Here is a 20,339-nt window from a genome sequence, read left to right on the forward strand (position 1 = left end):
TGAGGGAAACAAAGAGGCCGCTCCCTAGCCGTGACAGAGGCCGAGGGGCACTATGCCGAAAAGGGCAGGAGGGGGTGACTGGGTTCCCCAGGAATTCTCGGAGAGCTGGGGGGAGGACGTTTCGGGGAGAGTGCGTTCCCCGCCGACGCGTTCGTCATGGTCGGGCGTCCCATTCTTCTCTGGGTTCCCTTCACTTCCGTAGTCTCCGCACGCGTTGCGCGTGTCAAAGACCTCCCCCGTACACTGTGCGGTGTACTTTGCAAAAGATGAGCACAGGCGGTCGGCCTAAGTGGCAGCACCGTTTCGGCAGGCCACACCCGGAAATGTTTGTTTTGACGAGGGCCTAGGATGTTTTCAAGGATTCAGACGAATCCGCGTGCGCGTGCATAAACTGCGTACTTTACTGATTCTGTATTGCCAGTCAAGTGTTTATTGAGTTTTCGTAAGACAGAGGAAGTTAAGCGTCTGTTTTTTGGTTGGCAGTGTGTCAATCATCGTGCTTTAAAGCCGTGTAGTTAGAATTTTGCTTGGCGTTGTAGAAGTTGTTATTGTTTGTGATCGAACTCACGAGAAGTAAGCGTGACTTTTGTGTTTTGTTCGAGAAGTGGTTCATGTGCGTGATCTAACACCGCGTAGTTAGACCTTTTGTTAGACGTTAGAGAAGTTATTGTTCGCCATCGAACACGGCGTGAGGTAAGCGTAACTTTTGTGTTTTTCAATTGAAGAAGTGGTTCATGTGCGTGATCTAACACCACGTAGTTAGAACTTTTGCTCGGTTTTGGAAAAGTAGTTATTGTTCGAGGTCGAACACAGCGTGAGGTAAGCGTAAGTTTTGTGTCGATCCTTGGAGAAGGGGTTAGTGTTTTCGATTTAACGCCACGTAAGGTAGGCGGAATCTTCGTGTCAGTGTTCATTTCGTCTCACCCTGATGGAGTGTACGAAATTGTTGTATATAAACACCAGAAGTAGTTGCGTTTAGTACTACGTGTTTATGGTCAGTTTTGAATATTGAGGCATTTGTATGTGCCAGTTTGGTTCTCTTGCGTAATGGTGAGCCCAACGCAATTTTATTGTTCAGTATAAAGAAGGAAGCTACAGATTATTGTTGATTGACGTAGCCGAGCTCTGTGAGCTAGCTATCTGTAGGTTATCTTTCAGACAAGTGTTCATGTACCTGTGGGTTTTCATGTTATTACGAGTTTCATTTTCGTGAGTGTAGCGAAATGTTATGTTCTTCAAAGAGTCATGTAAAGTCATACTTTGTTTTGCTGTACCGTCGTATCGGTCTCGTAGTTTTGACTTCTGTGCTGTAGACGGTGGCGAAAGGCATGCGTTGCCTCGGTTGCCTCGAATTACGGCAGTTGTAGCTGAGTAATTCTGACAAATGGTCATGGGCAAAAAGGGGAATGCCTTTTGAGCCCTGTTGGCTTCTTCGCTCGTTTGCGTCAAGTCTGCGCCCATTCAAGTTTGCGCCCATTCATGATTCTTTGGTACTGTTGTAGTTGTTTTAACAACACCCAAAATTGAGGTCTGATTCTGAACTTGTGCCACGAGATGAGCACTTCGAATCGTTTCAAGGGGTGTAATGTTTTAGCTGTCAGGTTGGTTTTGTTTTGTTATCATGGTCTGGCATTTCGAGTGGTGTTCAGAGGGCGCTTTCCGCATCGAGTGTGGTTCGACAATGGTTGTCCTGCCGAGTTAGTCATTTCTGCAGGAGCCTTGAGTTCGTGCCTTCTGTGGGTTCTCGGAGGAGACCAGAGGAGAGCAGAAGTTCGGAGAACTGCGCCTCAAGCCCGGGATGGACCTGCTGACCAACCGCATCATTCCAGCCGAGCCGCGATCAGCCGCTCGTCATCCTGATGCATTGTCTGGCGGCGGGGGTGCTGTTGCGACACTGATTCCCCGAAAACCTGCCTTTGACCCTCCGTCATCGACTTGCCACGAACCGGCGTATTCACCGTGGCGAACTTTGCGCCTACTTGAACTATGCGCCTTTCAGCGACCTCGTGGCTTCTCAAAAGCGCCAACCGGCCAGCGGGGGTGCTAACAAAAGCAATGCTGGGCGCCCTGCACAACAAGCCTCGGCGGCGTGCCCGCGCCTCATTGTCATGCCCTCTTGTGGCGTGTTGTCTTCAATAAGCCACTCGAAGAATATTTCCACCGAGGGATGCAAAGCGTCTTCGTGGTAGTGCAACATCGCCAGGACAAAGGAGGGCTCTGACCACGGCGGATTGCCACGGCGGGAGCAACCTGGCGCTATAGTGCCTACTATACTGGCGCTCACCTGCCCAGGAGAGGAGGGGTCTCGTGCGTGTGCGCGTGTGTTTTGCGTGGTGGCGCTCCTATCAGTGCCATGACCTCCGTGATTGGTGCCTCCTGACGTCAGCCGGAGAAAAAGGGTGAAGGGGAAGGGACCCAACGTGCCTATTTAATCCCGCGCGCGCAGGAGTGCACTGCCCGCTCTCATACCAAGATGTAAAATTGTAAATACTTGTATATAAAGTTTTATTCTTCGTCAACTTGCCCATCATGACTGCCCCGGCACTTCACCAACCTCGGCCCACATCGACCACGCTACCATGGTTCGCAACAGTGGAGTCAGCGGTGAGATTCCCAACAGTGGAGTCAGCCCCTGGCTTCCCAATAGCGTATCTACGAATACACGGGACTGCGGGTGAGGAGGCGGCGGTGGAGCATAGTATAGAGCGAGCCTACCACCATACCTTCCAGAAAACGGACATGCTTCACTGAGCAACGGAAAAAGTGGGAAGCCAGCTTACAAATACCACTTTACTCGGATCTCCTGTTGGTCGGCTTCACATCTAAACATGTAAACACAGAGGCATTGCTTGGAAGAAGTGTTCCTGGGGCGTTAAAACCTTATATTGCCGAGGTTCTGATACATCTTTATTTGTTATGATTTTTTTCCATACGCTGACCACACGCCCCTGAGTAAACGGAGGTGCGCACGGCGGAACCACCACCTACCGACGAGCAGCGTAGGCCGCAGGGAAGAGTAAATTGTATGCCCACCAGATGCGACGTTCACGGGTTGTCCTTCCGCAAGGGCACTAAACTCGGGGATGACACATAGGCAGCTTCGAAATACGAATCATTTCTTGGAAACTGAATAGTTCACGGGTGCTCCGAGCTGCAAAATTGAATGCCGAAGGGCATTCTTTGGAGCATGTTGACAGATGGTGCGGCCGAAACCCCAGTGTACTGGCTCGAATATTCGACGTCACAAACGGCGCAGCAGTTGCGAGTTTAGTGAAAGAGAGAGGCCGAGTGGCGTCCGTTTTGACACGTTAAAATGATCACGCTGGACATTGGTAATGGATCACCTGTTTGAAGGCGGGTTATGGAACTCCGGTCTCGGCATCAAACGTAGGAGCTATAGTACTGACGAACGAGTTTCTCCATTCCTCCCTGATACTTACAGAAGTGCAAGAGTTCATTGGTATTGAGTAAACAAAATTAGGCGCATTGCGGCTGTTCAGGAAAAAAAGCACATATATCTGAGCGTAGATCACTTGAATTTAAAGAAAGCTATTCCGGTCATTTGCATGAGTAGTTGCATGTGAATAGCATAACGTCGTCAACAGAAAAGTGCGACGCTTGTCTGCGTAGATTACGAGTTGCACATTTGGCGAATGCGCTGGTAAAGAACTTCGACATGTATGAAAGCCGCAGGATTTTATGTTCCAAATATAACATCGAGCAAATCTTCAGTGGCGAAACCGGTGCTAGGGTCTCGATCACTGTCATGAAGCAGCACAAAGTGCTGATCAGCTACATCTTGATTCGGGCCTGATTGAGAGATTCCCCAAAGGGGGCTCAATCTCAAAGTCCAGCATTTTAGGCGAACTGAGGGGAACTGAAGGAACATTAAACAAACTGAGTAGTGACCCCAAACGACACAAAGAAGTCTTAGAGATACCGACGGAACTTCGCGAGCACCCAAACGATTGCCAAACTTTATCTCTTTGTGACGGAGTAGTTCGGGTCAGCACTGTACGTGTTCGACTTGCGCAGGCTATTACATACACGTCATATTCTACCTAGAGTTAGTCAGGGACTCTCCCGCTACCAACACTACCCCTGTCGGTGAAATCTGGGTTGGAGCGCAACAATCTAAATGGCAAAGGACTGGTGGAGTGCGAAGGAATGTTGCCAGTTTTGCATATGCGCGCAGGGGATACTTTCACATGAACGACTTTGAGTGCCAGCTAGCTGGGTCAATGGTGTGATGAGAGACGCGAAATTTCTTGCGAAGCACTTAAAACACGAGCACAAGCAAGCAACACTGGGAAAGGCTATCCCTGTGAAGAGCTTCATGAATGCAGTCAAGCAGGATTTACTCGGACGTGATCTGAGAAGATTACCTCTGCAATGGTGGTCACATCCCTAGATGGAAAACGGTAGTCTCAGAAGTTTATTCGGAGTCATCTTGGTGTGAGGCACCTATAATTCCTTGATGTAAGACAAGATGCTCTGTATATTTTGGAGAAAAGCGTAGAAAGCATCTTTGTCATTTGGGTCCACGTAAAATATTGACAATCACGCTAAAAGGTGGCGGCAGGTGCGTTGTAGCGACCGAGCAGCGCTGAATTCAAAGATATCATCTGCAGTATGTGAACACCATTTCTGCAATGTAATCCTCTCATATGTGAACCTGCCCATAGTCCGTGCATAGGTTGAAAAAAAAAGAGGACCTCTGTGCTTGCTGAATATCCAGGGCGTCATCTGTTCGTGGCAAAAGATATGAATTCATGCGAATTATATCATTTCTCTCTGTAGGCGAGGTGAAACTGGATAAACCCGTATTTTGTATTAAAAGTATAATCGGTGATGCAACATCAACTAGTTGATGGTGAATTCTACCACGCTGAAGCATGTCCTTGAATTTCTAATCAAGTTGGCTGTGTAAGGCTGGAGAGACCCTAGACGTGTGTGACTCCTGTTATGAGCAGTGTGTGTGTAATAAGGGTTGCTCATTCCTAGCCAGTTTGTACAGAACCAAGGACCCCACAAACTGGCCCAGCCGTGCCCGAACTTGCTGTCGTTCTGATGACGGATGCTCGGTTTCAATACCCGAATCGGTGAGTATGCTGACGCTTTAGGAGTACGAAGAATGTTCAAATCAAAGTGCTTTAAATTCTCAGGTATTTGGATCGCCACCAGAGAATGGACGGCCTCAGCGAGGCCACCGAACTCATTGCGTTGCAAATAACGAAACTTGTAGCCATTGTTAAAAAAGAAGAGCATAGTTCTTAATATAGAAAGGAAGCAAGGAGGAGGGTTACAGACGATAATGCCGTTGGTGAAACAGGTCAGACGGCGTAAATGAAACATGATTTCAATGACCCGAGATGACCTGGGTAACGGCAGAGTGTTAAATAATGGACGGGCCGGACAATTTAAAGTACTATGATTTCAACATTCTTCGCACACTAAAGCGCCGGAATATTTACCAATTCAGGTACGGAAACAGAGCAATAATTGTCAGAACAGTCGCAACGTCTTCGGGGAACACAAGTTTTTCCGAAAAAGTAACAGTCATACTTCCAGCTAGAAAGGAAAAGTGCGCAAGAAGCCTCCTTTCATTGCGAAACATATTACACATCTTATGTTTTGAAAGAAAGCCCCTCCACAATATAAAATCATGCGCCCGAAGAGCAAGGATAGCGAACTTAACGTTATATGATTGGTTGAACAGCGGCTCAAAAATATTAGCAGTGGCTTAGCGCTGCTATGCCAGGATATACGTAGCCTGAGCTAAGGTTCAGCAATCCAGTCCAATCCAGTCCAGTCTAGTGCCGTCCAATTCAGTCTAATCCAGTCCATTCCAGTCCAGGGACCCTATTCTCAACTGCACAAATTGCCGGCAATTCGCCCATGTTGTTTTGCGTAAGCACGACGTAAGCAATCAGTGAAGTGCTGCACCTATAGCTATGACGACATGCAGTGTAATTTGACGAGTCACTCATAAAGATCGCTACCAAGGTATCAAATATTGGGCAAGAAAGATATAAAAACACTTGGCATGTACCATAAAAATTAAGATGGTAGCTGAGGCTGAGAAGAAAAACACCTTTCTGGAGGTCAAATTTCTCGCCAACACCACAAGCCGATCGAGTAACATTGACCCAAAAGCGGCCGAAAGGCAGATGTCGAGCTAAATAACAGCAGACAATTTTTTACCGTATCTATTTATTTCTTTCAATCGCTTTTAATTACATAGCTGGGCTCTCTGCTTCAATGCAAGCTTTGTTGCGTTATCACCTTCCCTGCCGCCACCGCCGCCACACCATCATCTGCTGCTATGTTACAAGTTTAAGGCGTGATCACAGAAAAAGACGGCCGCGACCATCGCTTTTATGACACATAAGAGCAGCGAATTGCGCTACGCCTGATAACCGCGGAGCGCACCGATGTTACCGATTTACTCATTCATCAATCTCGACTGCAATCAGCGCTGTAATGAACCAAATAGTCACTTTTCCTTGTTATTTTTCTCTTGAGTTCGATCATGTAACCCAACAGCTTACCAGGACGAGTATGGACAAATGCCATGCATTGGGTTCTCTTTGTCATGGAGAGGCTTGTACTGCCCTCTTAAGTTGCGATTACGCCAAACAAATAATTTTTATTTTATTGCCAAACATAAAAGGAAAATACTGCACGTTATATGTATGCTCCATGATTGCTGACGTGGAACCAGTTGAAACTATAATTTGTTTCGGTAGGAAACATCCTTTAAACAGCGCGCATGCGAAACTGCGCCTGCTGCAAATTGCCGCGCATTTCGCGGCGCCGTAAGCCGTTGCATTTTTTTGCCCTGTTTTGCTTGTATTTTGCGACAAAAACAGCCGCCATTTCCAAGCTGTTACGTATCATTACGTCACTTTACCGCAGCCTGAAGTTGAAAATGCATGACGTAATCATTCGCGGCAACTGTTTAAATTACGTCACGCCTTCGCAGCCGATCACCGAGGGAGTGTGTATTACAAGCAGTATTGTTGTTGAATAGCAATGACAGGCTTACGTTGTCATGTCCGCTGCATTTAGTCTGGTTTTTTATTGCCGGCCAAGAATTATGCGCCTTTAGTAACGAGAAATAAGGCAAACTTTAGAACTGGCGTCCGTAAACGACATGAAACATCCAAATGACGACAGCACACTCAACCGCTTTGTCAACCGGAAGCACGTGACCAAAATTGAAAGCCAGTCAGAAAAGACTTCCGGCAAATTGCCTGAATTGCCGGAAATTTGTGCAGTCGAGATTAGGGCCCCAGTCCTGTCTAGTCACTGCTCCCCGCACATGCTCAGCACGGCTCTTCACGAGCCACGCGAAACGGCTATCAAGCGGCTCCGCTGCAGCGTCAGACTTGGCTACTGCGCAATTGAGGCGCACACCTGGGCACGCGCCGGAGGCAGTGCGTCTACCGCGGCTATGACGCCACACAATCCAACACAATGCACTTTTTTCCAATCCAATCCAAATCCAATCCAATCCAATTGAATCAAAGTCAAGGCAAGCCAAGCCAATCAAATCGAATCCAATCCAATATAATGTCCCTCGTGCTTGCGCAGAACGGCCCTTCACCGCACACGCGAAACCGCTCAACCTCGTCCAGTGTAGCTCACGCTACAAAACTGCACATCCCTTCTGGATTAACGGGGTGAGACTTAGCGGCTCGTAATGACTGCTCGGGGTGCGGCATTGCGACTTTCTCAAAACAGCGACCAATTTCTGAGTAATTTATAGAAACATCGGCTCTTCTGTAGAGTAGAGCTAAAAGGCGTCGTCGTGGCGCCGACTCGACTAACACCAGCGAAGTTTTCGGTAGAGAATAGAAGCCTTTGGCTAATGAATAGCGACGCAGCTCTTGCCTCCACCTCACCAATGCGGACAGAATCCTTCCAAATTATTGGCTTCACGACGGTGTAGATGCCATGAGAACATGGACTGTACTATGCTGAATGAGCTGGTTCAAAATTTAAGAAAAGGCTGATGAAGAGTTGAATATAACCCTCATGCTGTGATGAGAGCAGCGTGACGCGTGTCTCGGAACGTCGTATGAAAAGCAAATGCACGAGCGTTGACGTGCACCAAGTGTTAGAGTTAGGATCAGGAACCAACACGTACCCGCACCGTAGGGCTGTATTGCTGTGTGCGATCACCCTTTAGTCCCCAACGAGCTACTCCTCAACGTCTTGGATATTAGTATCCTGGAAATCCAGTACAGCCTAAATAAGTTCTTCTGCATTATATGTAGCCCCTCTTGTCCCCTCTTGTACGGATCCCTCTGGTGGACGGCTCGAGGGCAGACGATGGGGGTTGCAGTACCGAAAGGCTCGCGTTCTTGGTTGCGAGGCTCATCGAGGCTAAGTATCCGAGTGCGCTGCTCCACGAAAATAAATGATGAGTACCCCACACCTGCAGCAAAAATGTAAAGATGCGCTAATAATGGCCACAGAGCGGTGGCTTTGTATGCGGAAGGTGTGTTGCAGCGCCAACTGAAGCATGAACTGCTTCTTTCTCGCGTGTTCTAGCCTTCCGAATGCGGCGTTCATTGAGAAGGCCGTTTCATTGTGGCGGAACAGACGGTAGGTCGGATGTGACACGTGCCCATTCACGCCCAATTTGTGGTGGTCGTGGTGCATCTCAATTGTTTAAATGGAAATCTCTTTGAAGGTCTTTCTTTTCTCCGAGCTCATTCACGTTGAGACCGACGGACCATTTATGTGCCTTGCTAAGTTTGTGGATTCAATAAAATTTGTAATGTTGTATTGGTTCATATCTGTCACGAAGTATGTTACAGCGGTAGTTAAGGAATGGATTTGAAAGAAGAAAACCGGGTTGGTGATTTTAGCGTGTTAAATTTGTTACTGATTGTAGAAGCTGCTAGGTTGAACTGGTTGATTCAACATGTTAATCGATCCGCTTTCTGACTCTTGATTCCCTGATCAATATTTATCTGTTGAACCACCTCGCAGTTTATCCTTACTCTGAGTATGTATATTCATTCGTATGTATGCAATCTAGATGACGATGACACTTAGCTCATGGCCGCTAACAATTTACACAGCTACGAAATGGCAGAAACCTGTGTCTGGTGCCACCGTTCCGAAAACCACTTCTGTCCATCGAGGCATCAGTGGTCATCTCTTGTACATTCGGCATTTTTTACAAGTCTTTTTACAAACAACACAGCGGCAAAGCACCTCGCGAGAAGGCAGCAGAGGGTCAGATTAGCATCCGTTTGATGGAAGCGCATTAGCGAGAGATAAACGGCGAGTCACGTAAATGAGTGACACACGGTGCGAGGAATATGTATAGATATCCTTTAAATATTAAGCGGGAAAGAGCGGGGAGTAGAAGGCTGTGATGCCGCGTGTTAAGCATGCGACCACGTTACCCGCGGAAGTAGGATCGACGAAAAGTGACGTCATAGAATACGAAAGGGGCCAAAACATATATTCTGATGCGGACCTAGAAACACTCGAAAAAGAGACTAAGGTCTTAACGGCAAACTACCGCACATGCGGAACGCGGAGGAAAAATGCACAAGTCCGGCTACAAGATCAAGGCGGGGAAATGAAACGGCATGCTCACGTCATGGTCCGCTCTATGCTCTGACAGGGCCTATGCTCAGCGAAAACCTGGCGAGATATCTTCGCTGTGGCGCCAGCTGTGACCGGAGAGCTGCGGTGGCCGCCACTTGGAACACTCCTCCCACGCGCCCGTGTCTGGTCGGTTTACGGCTTGGCCCCAAACATCAGCCCGGAATGCCACCGGGAAAAGGCACCGCGAGTGGCAGTAGCGGGTCCCCCGCACCAGCTCCTGGGACATTTCTCGGTGCTCGGGGCATGCACGCCCTCGGCTCGATCCGGAACCACCTCCCGAGCGCAATCTTTGTCCCCGTTCCCGCAGCGCTGTCTGAACACCAGCTCCCCCGGCACAATCCCCTTTCGTGCTTTTTGGCCGCGTTCCAGTGGTCTTCCGGGTTCTCTTCTTCCTCCCCCGATTTGCCTTTGTCGTCTGCTATCGTGTTTTCGTGGCACGGGGATATATGCCATCACATACCTTCCTACCCGGGCAGTTTGTTGGGCAGACAAAACTCGGCACAGAATTTCAGCACGGCAGCGACGAGAAATATGACCCTGAAGCACGTTCTGTCCTTTCACACGTTCTATCACCACTAGCACCACCACAAGAGTACTGTAAGAAACAGTCCGAAACAGTCTATAACCCAAGGGACAGGACACCAACAAAGAAATGCCTTTGCTGACACCCCCTCTAGGATCACCTCTGCTGATGTACGTACTCTGCAGCAGCAAGACCCTTAGTGCTGAAAGGTTTTTCGGCGAGGTCGGTTGAAAAGTGACAGTCAATGCCACGTGAGCGAGGTCGTCAAGGCTAGCGGCATTCTTCATGGATGGCTTCAGTTACACTCAGGAAAAGGAAGAAAGCATCTCGCCGTCCCAGAGAAACTACGAGATATCGTCTTCGAAAAGGCCATCAAGGAACCCTGGGCGGTCAGAAGGCTATCATGTGAACCATGGATCGAGTTTGCCCGGAGTTATATATGACTGGAATGCAGTCTGACATTGGATGATTTGTAAATTTTGGGAAATTTGTCAACGGGCTGCGCCTAAAGACCAAGTAGGTACGGTAGAGAATGACGGTGATCGAGGCATTTCGCCGTGTTATCTTCGATGTGGTCGTCCACCTCTCACCCAGCGCCGCGAGCAGAAAACCATTCGAAATGTCAAGAAGCCAGAAATTGTTATGCCGCGTTTTAGGCAGGCGGCCATGTGACCCAGGCAGGAGGATCATAGAATACGAACGAGGCGAAAACATATATTCTGATGCGGACACACAAGCACTCGGAAACTGTTCTAGGGATCTTAGTGCCAAACTTCAGCACACACGCAACGCGGAGGAAAGAACACAGGTCCGACTACAAAATGAAGGCTGGGAAAAGAAACGACAAGCTCACGTCCCGGCTCGCTCTGTGGTCTGGCGGGGTGACGTCGATGAAGCGTGTTGGGGCCCAGTCGGTGGAGCGTGTTGCGAAATGTCTGTGGACCCTCTTGGTGGAACGGAAACGTGGCAGGGTGGTTTTCTGCAGCGCCGGTTGTGACCGGGGTGGTGCGGTGGCCACCGCTTGAAACACTCCGCCCACGCGCTCGTGCCTGGTTGGTTTACGCCTCGGCCCCGAACATTGGCACGGGAACAGGCATCCCGTGTGGCACCAGCGGGACCCCCGGACCAGCTCCTGAACGGTTCTCGGTGCCCGGGGGATGCACGCCCTTGGCTTGATCTTGAACCACCTCCCGGGCGGATTCTGTGCCACTGTTCCTGCAGAGCTATCTGGACACCAAATCCGCCGGCTCGTGCTTTTTGGCCGTTTTCCGGTGGCCTCACTCTTTCGCTTATTCCAACTCCGGTTCGCCTCCGTCGCCTGCTACCGTGTTTTCGTGGCACGGGGATGTCAGTCATAACGAAGGTGATCTGTACTTACCCCACGTTACTACAAGGGAGGCGTGTGCAAACGCGGAAAGGGGCTGGTAGGTAAGAGGAATCCTGCGGGTTTATTGCAAGGTCCCAGCAAAGTGCGAGTAAGAATAAATGGAACATATACCAGACAACAGCATTTGCAGATATTGGAGGGAGAAAAACTTATGAGAGACGACATTTTCTTGATAGAAGAACAGTCAGGATAGGAGAACTTACACACTTTAAAAAGAAACGGTACAAGGAATAAAACGTTTTTTTATAATAGAGAGGTACTAGTGATTGAAAAAAGAATAAAATATTAGCTTTGGCGGCAGGCGGATGCCCCTTATGAGGAACGAGTTGGAAATGCCCCGTAAAGGCCTTCTCATTCTGCCCAATTCGTACATTTGAAGGGTTCAAATTGGACTTTCAAGCATTAACTCCAGCAAGCTGTAAGGAGTTGGACTTCTAAAACAATCGTAAGTCTCAGTATTTTATATGCTTTGGAGAATTAGTTTGGCCAAAGTATATGAATCCAGATGTCATCACAAATAGGGCCAGGCAGGTCAACTTGTTGCACGACGGCTTTTGAGGCCTTAAGAGTATCATACTGATGTTCATTGAGAAAGCTGAAAATGATAATTAGCTACCCCTGTGTAGTGCTTCAATGCGTTGCGGCAGTAGTGAGCAAGCGCTCCCTCAAGATCAACGTGGTTCCCTAGAGATACGGTAAAACGCCCCTCAAGTGTCAATCACTTAACTAGGAAAAGTTATATTCAATTATGCTGCTGAGAAAAAGCTTTTATTAGTCTGTTTTATTTACCTGTCATAATTAGGTCACCATGAAGTTGTAAACGTACAAAATTCTCGTCTGCTGTGGATAATTCTATAGAAGGTACGTGCACTGTCTTTATCACATCACTGTAGCAGTTCATCATACATAACCCAGTATAACTTCTCCGCAAAGCAGATTCTGTGGTCTCCCATCCATGAAAGGGCTCAAATTTTTTATTTTGCACCACCCATCTACCCTAACGTATGCTGGAGTGCTTTGAACCTATAGAGGTCTCAGGATTTCACACTAATACTCAACATATACTTCCGATACTTCTACACGAATCTCCTGCTTTTAGGAAGGAACAAAGAAAGGTAAAGAAGAGGAAGGAATGATTACCAGGGTGGGTCCTAGTTCGTTATCCTACACGTGGGAAAGGGGAACAGTAGGAAAAAATATGAAAAAGTAAAAGAAGGGCAAAGTGAGGACAAAGCGTAAGGAGGTGCGCCGAGCGTTACGGCACTATAAACGATAAAGCCTGCTCTTTACAAAGCTGAAACGTTGTACACCTGGATATAATTGCTGTGGATTGGCAATGGTGCTGTTCATTACTCATTACCAACGGTTCGTTACCTCTAAGAGCAGCCCTAAATAGGAGAAAAGCAGTAAGGTGACCAGGGCCCAGCAACAGAGTCATGTCGATGAGCGGCTCTTTCAGCAATTTTATTAAGCCGGCTTTTCATCATCATCATCAGTCTGGTTGTGTCTACTGCAGGACTAAAGCTTTTCCCAAACATCTCAAACCGCGCATATCGAGTGCGAGTTGAGTCCACGTTTCCACCCGAATTTTCTCAACTCGTTTCGCCATCTTATCCTGGGCCGGCCCCTATTACGTGTGTGGTATGTTGGAAGCAAATCTGTTAAACAGATGGTCCACCTGTTGACTGTGATACGCATTATATGACCCGCCCATGCCAATTTCCTGCGCTTAATGAACTAGAATGTCCTCCCCCTAGTCTGTTCCCTAATCCACGGGGCTGGTTATTCTTCAGCGTGACCCCTTGCATTGTCCTTTTCATAGCGCGTTGTGGCGATGTAAGTTTCATTTCAAGTCATTTAGTGAGACACCAAGTTTCTGCTTCATACGTCATTACTAAGGAATGCACTAAATAAAGACTAGCTTTTTCGGGAAAAGCGGAAGCTTGCTAGTTGGATACCAGAATTCTTACCGAAAGTAGCCAATCCCATGTTAATTCAACGGGTAATTTCTGTTTCAAGGTTTGGATCACCACATTCCTGCCTAAGATACACGTACTGGTGTACAGATTCCAGGACCTCGTTACCTATCCTGAAGTCTCGTGGTGTTGTATGCCGATTCAACGTTACCTTCGATTTGTTGGTGTTGATTTTTAACCTTTCTGGCGTACTCCCGGAGCACAATTGGCACAGCATGCAGTGCAAATCTGTGTTCCGTTGACTGAACAGGACAATGTCGTCTGAAAACCTTAGATGGGTGAGATTTTCCCTTTCAATTTTCACACTTATTTTTCTGGTCCTAAGTTTTCTGAACACATTCTGCAGACAGACTGTGAATAATTGTTGATGGATATTGTATCCCCCGGCTTGCATTTTTTGAAGTCTAGTATATTCATTGAGGAAGCAGGGCGCATGTAGAAGCCTTTCCTGTGGGTCTGTTGTTTTTCAGAACTGCCATTGGTGGATCGGAACGTTCAACACCACATACGACTCGAAATATATCCACACGAACACCACTCCACGGAATATGCGGTCGTGGGAGGTCCAGAAAGGACTTACAATTAAGGTACGTTTGCTCACAATTTTCACCCACTTATTATTCTTCTTCGTCAGCTTGTCATCTTTGTCTTTCAAAATATTCATATTTATCCCTGCCGCTAGTATCTGCCGTGCATTAACATTCACCTTCAAGGCATCGCAATTGACTCTACTTTAGGTAGCCCTGGAAATTCTATTTCAAGTTCTCAATGGCACTTCGCACAGCGTTACTTCTTAAAACCCAGTTTTACGAACAGCGGGTGAATCCCTTGCCCACAAAGCAACTTATGGTGTAAAAGTTCCATTCGATTTAGTCCGAAATGTTTAATGTAGAAAAGATGATGAAATAGATCTTTGTTGCTGCCATCGGATTATTAGGTCACACTGAAAGTTCGGTATTTGAATACATTGTGGCCCACAAAGTCCAGGTGTAGTTCCCACTTCATTTTTAGTCAGGACTCAAGCTGCACTGGTCGGTCGTACACCATTAAATGGGTCATGCACACAAAATACAAGTTTGTTTTATTCGAAAGATTCCGTGTTCCATAATGCCCTAGCTATTTCCGGGAAAAAACGATGTCGTGTTCACCGAGAAAATATTCAATTTAAGGTAAAAGTTTGATTCTCACCCCAAAACTAGTTTTTGAATGATGTTAGCAATGACTTCATAGGAACCGGAATTTCTCGCGTAAAAATAAAGGGGAGCCTTGTTTGCTGTTGGTAAACCTAGATGGCGCCACCACCCCGCGGGAAGCCGTTTTCTACCTTTGGTTTGTTTGGGACCGTATTTAAACCTAGAGTGTTTTCTTGATAGAGAAAATAATCGTTTGGTGAAACATAGTGCTCGTTCGACAAATATGGTCACGTAAGCGCTATCGCTTGTGTCAGTCGGCCGGTGTCATCTGAGACAACCCCAAAGCCCCGCAGCGCTCTGCATCTAAACTAAGCAAAGTGTGCGCACTATTAAGAGCAGTACTTATCATTACTTCTATGTTTACGTGCTTTTGTGACTTCCAGTATGTGTCCAAGCATTCCTACTCATACATAACGAATGGGCCCTAATTTTAAGCGCAAATAGGTCGTTTCGGCAAGCCTATAAGCTCTTCTTAATTGGCGTTGGTTTTTTCCGGCCTCCACCAATAGGAGAGCTGGCTCTTATCATATCATAGGGTCTGTTAAGGGAAATGAGCTAGTGGGGTCGCGTGGCCATTCCCTTGTTTGTAATAAATACCTTATTTGAGCGAAGTTTATTATAAAATTGGGGTCAACATGATTCTAGCTAGGCAGTGTTTTGAAAGAACCAAAGTTTAAAATGGGCCACTTAAAAATGTATTGGCTCTTGAAAATTTTTTACCACTCACTGACCTTTTTAACCTCTTTTAAATGCAGCTCTGTCGGATGAAACAAAGCTACCCGAGCATTGAATTCGGCGTGGCTGCTTACGACGTCGAATTCGATGACTACCAAGCGGAATGCGATAAGCAACTAAAGCCTGGAGCAATCAAGAAGGGACCGTTCGGCAGGCTCAAGACACTTCGGCAACTTTTGGACTACTTCAAACGATGGTTCAGCGTAACCGGGGACAAGAACAAACAGTGCTTAAAGATCGAAAACCAGACCTGGACCAATGTTTAGGAAGGCTGACTATATTGAGAGCTGCTTTGTGAATAACCTCGTTGGTGCGTGCAGTAGAACTTACCAGGCTCGACAAGAAGCACCTACAAATTTTTTGGTCACCGTTTAGAGATACATAGCTTTAGTTGTAATCCTTGAGACTTCGTTTTCGGCGCTTTTTTTTGCGCGGGAATTTTTATTTACGCTTCCAACTGGCAGACGCTACCCGTAAAACTTTGTGAAATGTCCATTTCGTCTTGTCCCTGTTGCCTTTTTTACGCTTTCTGTTGACGCTCATGCTACCCAATTAAGGTATTCATCCCACTTAATAAACAATCACCGAAATGTATTCTAAAAGATGGGTAATTTTACTCACATACGTAACCATAATTCAAATGTACTGTTAATTCTGTTGCTGAACACGCTGCTGTGTGTAGGAGTGGAAGTCTGTAAAGATGCAGATTTAGACCATCGCTGGAAATTTAGATAACCCTGTACGTCTGTGACATACATAACGGCGATGGAAATGGCCGACGCAGGGCACAGAAAGCCCTGCTTAAAAATAAAACGCAAGGAAGGGAGTGTTCAGAAGGCGCCATATTTTCCAGGAAAGCCTCTATAAAAGAGACACTGAGTTGACAAGAAAAAATCCCGGGCCATCTCTACTAACGTGAAACCTGGTGAGGGGCGTAGCATGCAGTATATAAGTGCCTTGGCGTTTTTGTCATGGGAGATTAAACCATATACAGCTTTGCTGTGGAAGCCCCTTGTGTTGGAAGGACGAAGATATCTAATGCGAGGCGTAAACGAGTGTTCCAGTGTTCTTATGGCACGAATTACAGAGTGCTCGAGCGCGAAGCCTAAACGAGTGTCCCGGAGTTTTTTAGTACGCGTTACATTTTTGCGCGAGGCTTTAACAAGTTTCCTGTTGGTTTACTTCGCTGACTGCATGAGACAAACGACGATTACAACGACGACGACAGGAGACGCCAAACGCCACGGCCGCTCATGGGCGTCGCCCGTAAAGAGATTTTATGCAAACTTGATATTGTGCGAGAGGTGTATAGATTGCGAGCTACCTCAAGGCCGTTGAACCACTAGAGATCGGTGGTTTTAGCTGAATAAAAGCTCTTTAATGGGCTGTGGCCTTAGATTTACAAACATAGGTTCGACATGTGTACATGGTACTTACGTGAAAAATTGGAGCACGTTGATAACAGAAGTGGGAATTCTGTGCCCCGCGCCAGACATTCCGAGTGTTTGCACAAATTTAGAGGTCACAAGGGGGGATGAGCCAATTCCGTCAAAGTAATCATACAAGAATAAAATCGCCGTAAAAGCAAAAAAGATGGTGACAATGACAGGGCACGTGTGTTCCACTGGGTGCAGGCGACTACAGCAGCTCGTCTTTGTTGTGCTAAAGGCGTTTTTTATTACCTTTTTTTGCACACAATACACGTCACGGATAGATTAAAAACCGTCGGCCGAACTTCGGCTGACGGAAAAACATAAAATAAACATCAAACGTACACACTTCTTCTAGTACAGCTACCCATTCCATATCCGGTACCTGCAACTTGTGCACTTCATAGAGCAAACTCATACTCTGTGCAAAGTATTTGCTCACAGTGAGGGCGTGCGGGTCAGCGTGGCGTTCCGCCATCGTCGACCTCGAAATGGCATGCAATCCTAGAGCCATGATGAGGACACACGGCGCACTGTTGTCACTAGGTACGCAAAGAAATCGTATGCCTTGGGGTGAAACAGGCGGATCTATCTTTAAGGTCCTTTACAACACATCCCAGAAAAAGATGGCGTCACAGCACTCCGAGAAAACGTTCTACATATTTCGTTCGTGCGATGTATGGTATGAACTTCGATCTGCCTATAATGAAGCATGGCAGCTGGCACAATAGCTTAACATCCATTCCAGAAATTATGAACAGTGCGTTTACGCTGACTAGTTGAAAAGGTGTGCGTATGTGTCCTTACATTGTATGAAATTGTAATCTATCCTTTTGACCCTTTAAAGCAGTGCCCGCTCTTTGGGTAAATGTAGACACCCCCGAGAAGCATTGGTATCAGCCACTCGCCCGTCTCCTTGTCGAACATGATGAGACCTGCAAAAACGAAATGAAATTGCGTTTTCATACAGCACAAGTGTGGTGCTCAGAATGGAATAAATAGCATTTGTGGTAATCAGAGTTGAAACAAGCTGCGAAAATCAGTTAAAGTGAACGTACGTGAGGGCCGATGGCCCATGAACGGTGACAGCAGTAGAGCGGTAGCTGAATCGTGTAATGAAACCGACCCTTTCGCCTTCTTGTACATCGCCCTCTGTCGCACTTCCGAAATTTCGAAAACGTAATTTTTTGCTTATAAAATGCCATGAAGCGGTGAAGTTTGCATTTTACATTACATGTAGTGTTTGGTTGTGGAAGTCCCTGTTATGCAATCTGATTATTTCGGATTTTTATAGTTAAGGTGTCATTAGGTGCAAGAATTCTATTGCTATAAACAGACTCTGGACGAATGATGCCTTGGCCACTCAGGCCACTTAAACGTTCCTAATGATCTGTAAAATATTTCAATGTTTTTTAAGATATCGTTTTAGAAGCCGACTGCTGACGAATATAGGAATATATTGTTTTTAGTATCCACCACTCAATAAAAAGAAAAGTATGAGAAACCTCGATGTTTTACTAACAGCGTTCGGGTATGTGACGATACTGTGACGTGTAAATGTCAAAAAGCGGACAGACAAGTTTTTTGATGAGTCTGGATGGAAATGCTTAATCACATATTCATTGCTGCAAAACATTGTCAATAAAACAAGCCGTTTTTTTTTCTTGCGTGCGAGCAGGCCAGAACTTCGCCTACCGCTATTCTTACGAATATGTTGCTATGACGCATTTGCGAATGATCATGAACCTTTTGAGCTCAACTTGTTCTTTTTCTGGAGGCACATATACGTTCACAGAATATCTCAGCGTACAGTACTGTATTGCAATTTCTCTCATTCAAAGTGTTTGCTACGCAGGGTACTTGCAAATATGCACCAACTACTTTCCACCAGCAAAAACAATATCCAAATCAGGTTGTTCTTTGTTTCCTCTTTCTAGGGAAGGATGGCGGTAGCTAGAAATTGGAATAGTTCCCTGCGGCGTGCACAGAACAACAGAGCCACTGGCCTAAGGTAGCCGGTATAACTCGAAGTAAAACTCCTGATATGATTCATGCACCAATTGACTTGTGTGTCTCTGTAATGGGGGCTGGCTGTACTATCTAATCCCGCGCTCAGAAATGAAGCCTATCAGGAAATACTTTTTTTAGGAGAAACAAAGAAATTTCCCATCTCCAAATAAGTAGGCTGCGCAGTAAAATCAGATCTAAAATAACAGCTAAATACTTATCTTTGGTTTTATTAGTATGCCGAATGCAGTGTTAATTTCTAATATATTGCCACGAACCATGTATGGATTGGTTTATTTATTGTTTCTTTTTACTGCCGGGCCACCCCGGCTGTGTTAGCGTTCCAAGCAAAGCGCGTCTTGCATTCTTTATTTTTATGCCACACTGGCTATCACATTCAGATAAGCAGACTGTTTCGCCCTAACGTCGCTAGCCCAGAATGATCTTCTGTGACATACAATGTTCTGGATGTGGATCGACTGTTCTAGAAACACTGGCACAGAAAGATAAAAGCCTGCAGACCAGACGCCGCGGCATTCGGTTCGACGGCATTCGGTTCGACGACACTCGTCTGCGCAAGTCACTTTGTTGACCACTGCTTTGCCGCCTCTGCATTCTTTTGAGTTGTTAGGGGAGCACAAGTTCGCTCCAATAAACCTGTATCTCATGCAAGACAACTGCGTCGTCCTTGGCTTGGTGAAATCTGGTGGATGCGCGGGGTACATGCACCCTAAGCCCTCGTCAAGGCGAGGAGCAAGCCCGACTCGTGTCAGCCGCCGACAAGGTCTCCAGCCAGAGTTTGGACTGCTTCTTGATAAAGTGAAAAAAAAAGACGCCGTGAAAACCACAATGCCCAACGCAGGCACCATGACCATCGCTCCCCGTCCTGCCCCCGTTCTTCAGCAACCCAGGGAGCCCCCAGCATTCCATGGGTCACCTGCGGAGGACCCCGAAGACTGTTTGGAGCAAGTCGAACGGGTCAGGCTGTTCAATCGATGGGACGACGCGGAGACACTGAGGCAAGTGTTCTTCTACCTTGAGGACTTAGCAAGGATCTGGTTCGAAAACAATGAGAGCTTCCTAGAGTCTTGGAACGATTTCCGAACGCAATTTTTAACGACGTTCTCCACGGTTGTTGCGAAAAGAGCGGGCCGAAGTCTTGCTGCAGACGCGGACACAACACCTAACGAAAGTGTTGTTGTGTTCGTCAAAGAGGTGAAAGCGGCGCCCGACGTACAGTTGTCCATCGATGGCTTTGACGTAGTCGCCCTCATCGACACGGGACCCGATACTCGGTAATGAGCGGCTCATTTGCGTCTAAGCTGAAGAAAGTTATCACCAGATGGGATGGTCCGCCCATACGCACAGCAGAAGGCCACCTCATGACGCCAAGTGGAGCGTGCACATCGCGCGTCACCATAGACGGCACAACGTCCCTGCGGCGTTCGTCGTTCT

At 46.9% G+C, this 20,339-nt stretch overlaps 1 long non-coding RNA gene across 1 annotated transcript in view; it reads left to right on the top strand.

The window, feature by feature from the left end:
- Positions 1-14,078, top strand: part of LOC144139145 (uncharacterized) — a 52,894-nt gene extending 38,816 nt beyond the window's left edge. Inside the window, exon 3 of the long non-coding RNA XR_013316072.1 lies at positions 13,990-14,078. This is a non-coding gene — a long non-coding RNA (uncharacterized LOC144139145). The remainder of the gene's footprint in view (positions 1-13,989) is intronic.
- The last annotated feature ends 6,261 nt before the right edge of the window (positions 14,079-20,339 follow it).

Source organism: Haemaphysalis longicornis, unplaced genomic scaffold, assembly GCF_048455015.1.
Source record: "Haemaphysalis longicornis isolate Haplotype H1 unplaced genomic scaffold, Haemaphysalis longicornis Haplotype H1 scaffold_5, whole genome shotgun sequence".
In the NCBI taxonomy this organism is placed as follows: domain Eukaryota; kingdom Metazoa; phylum Arthropoda; class Arachnida; order Ixodida; family Ixodidae; genus Haemaphysalis; species Haemaphysalis longicornis.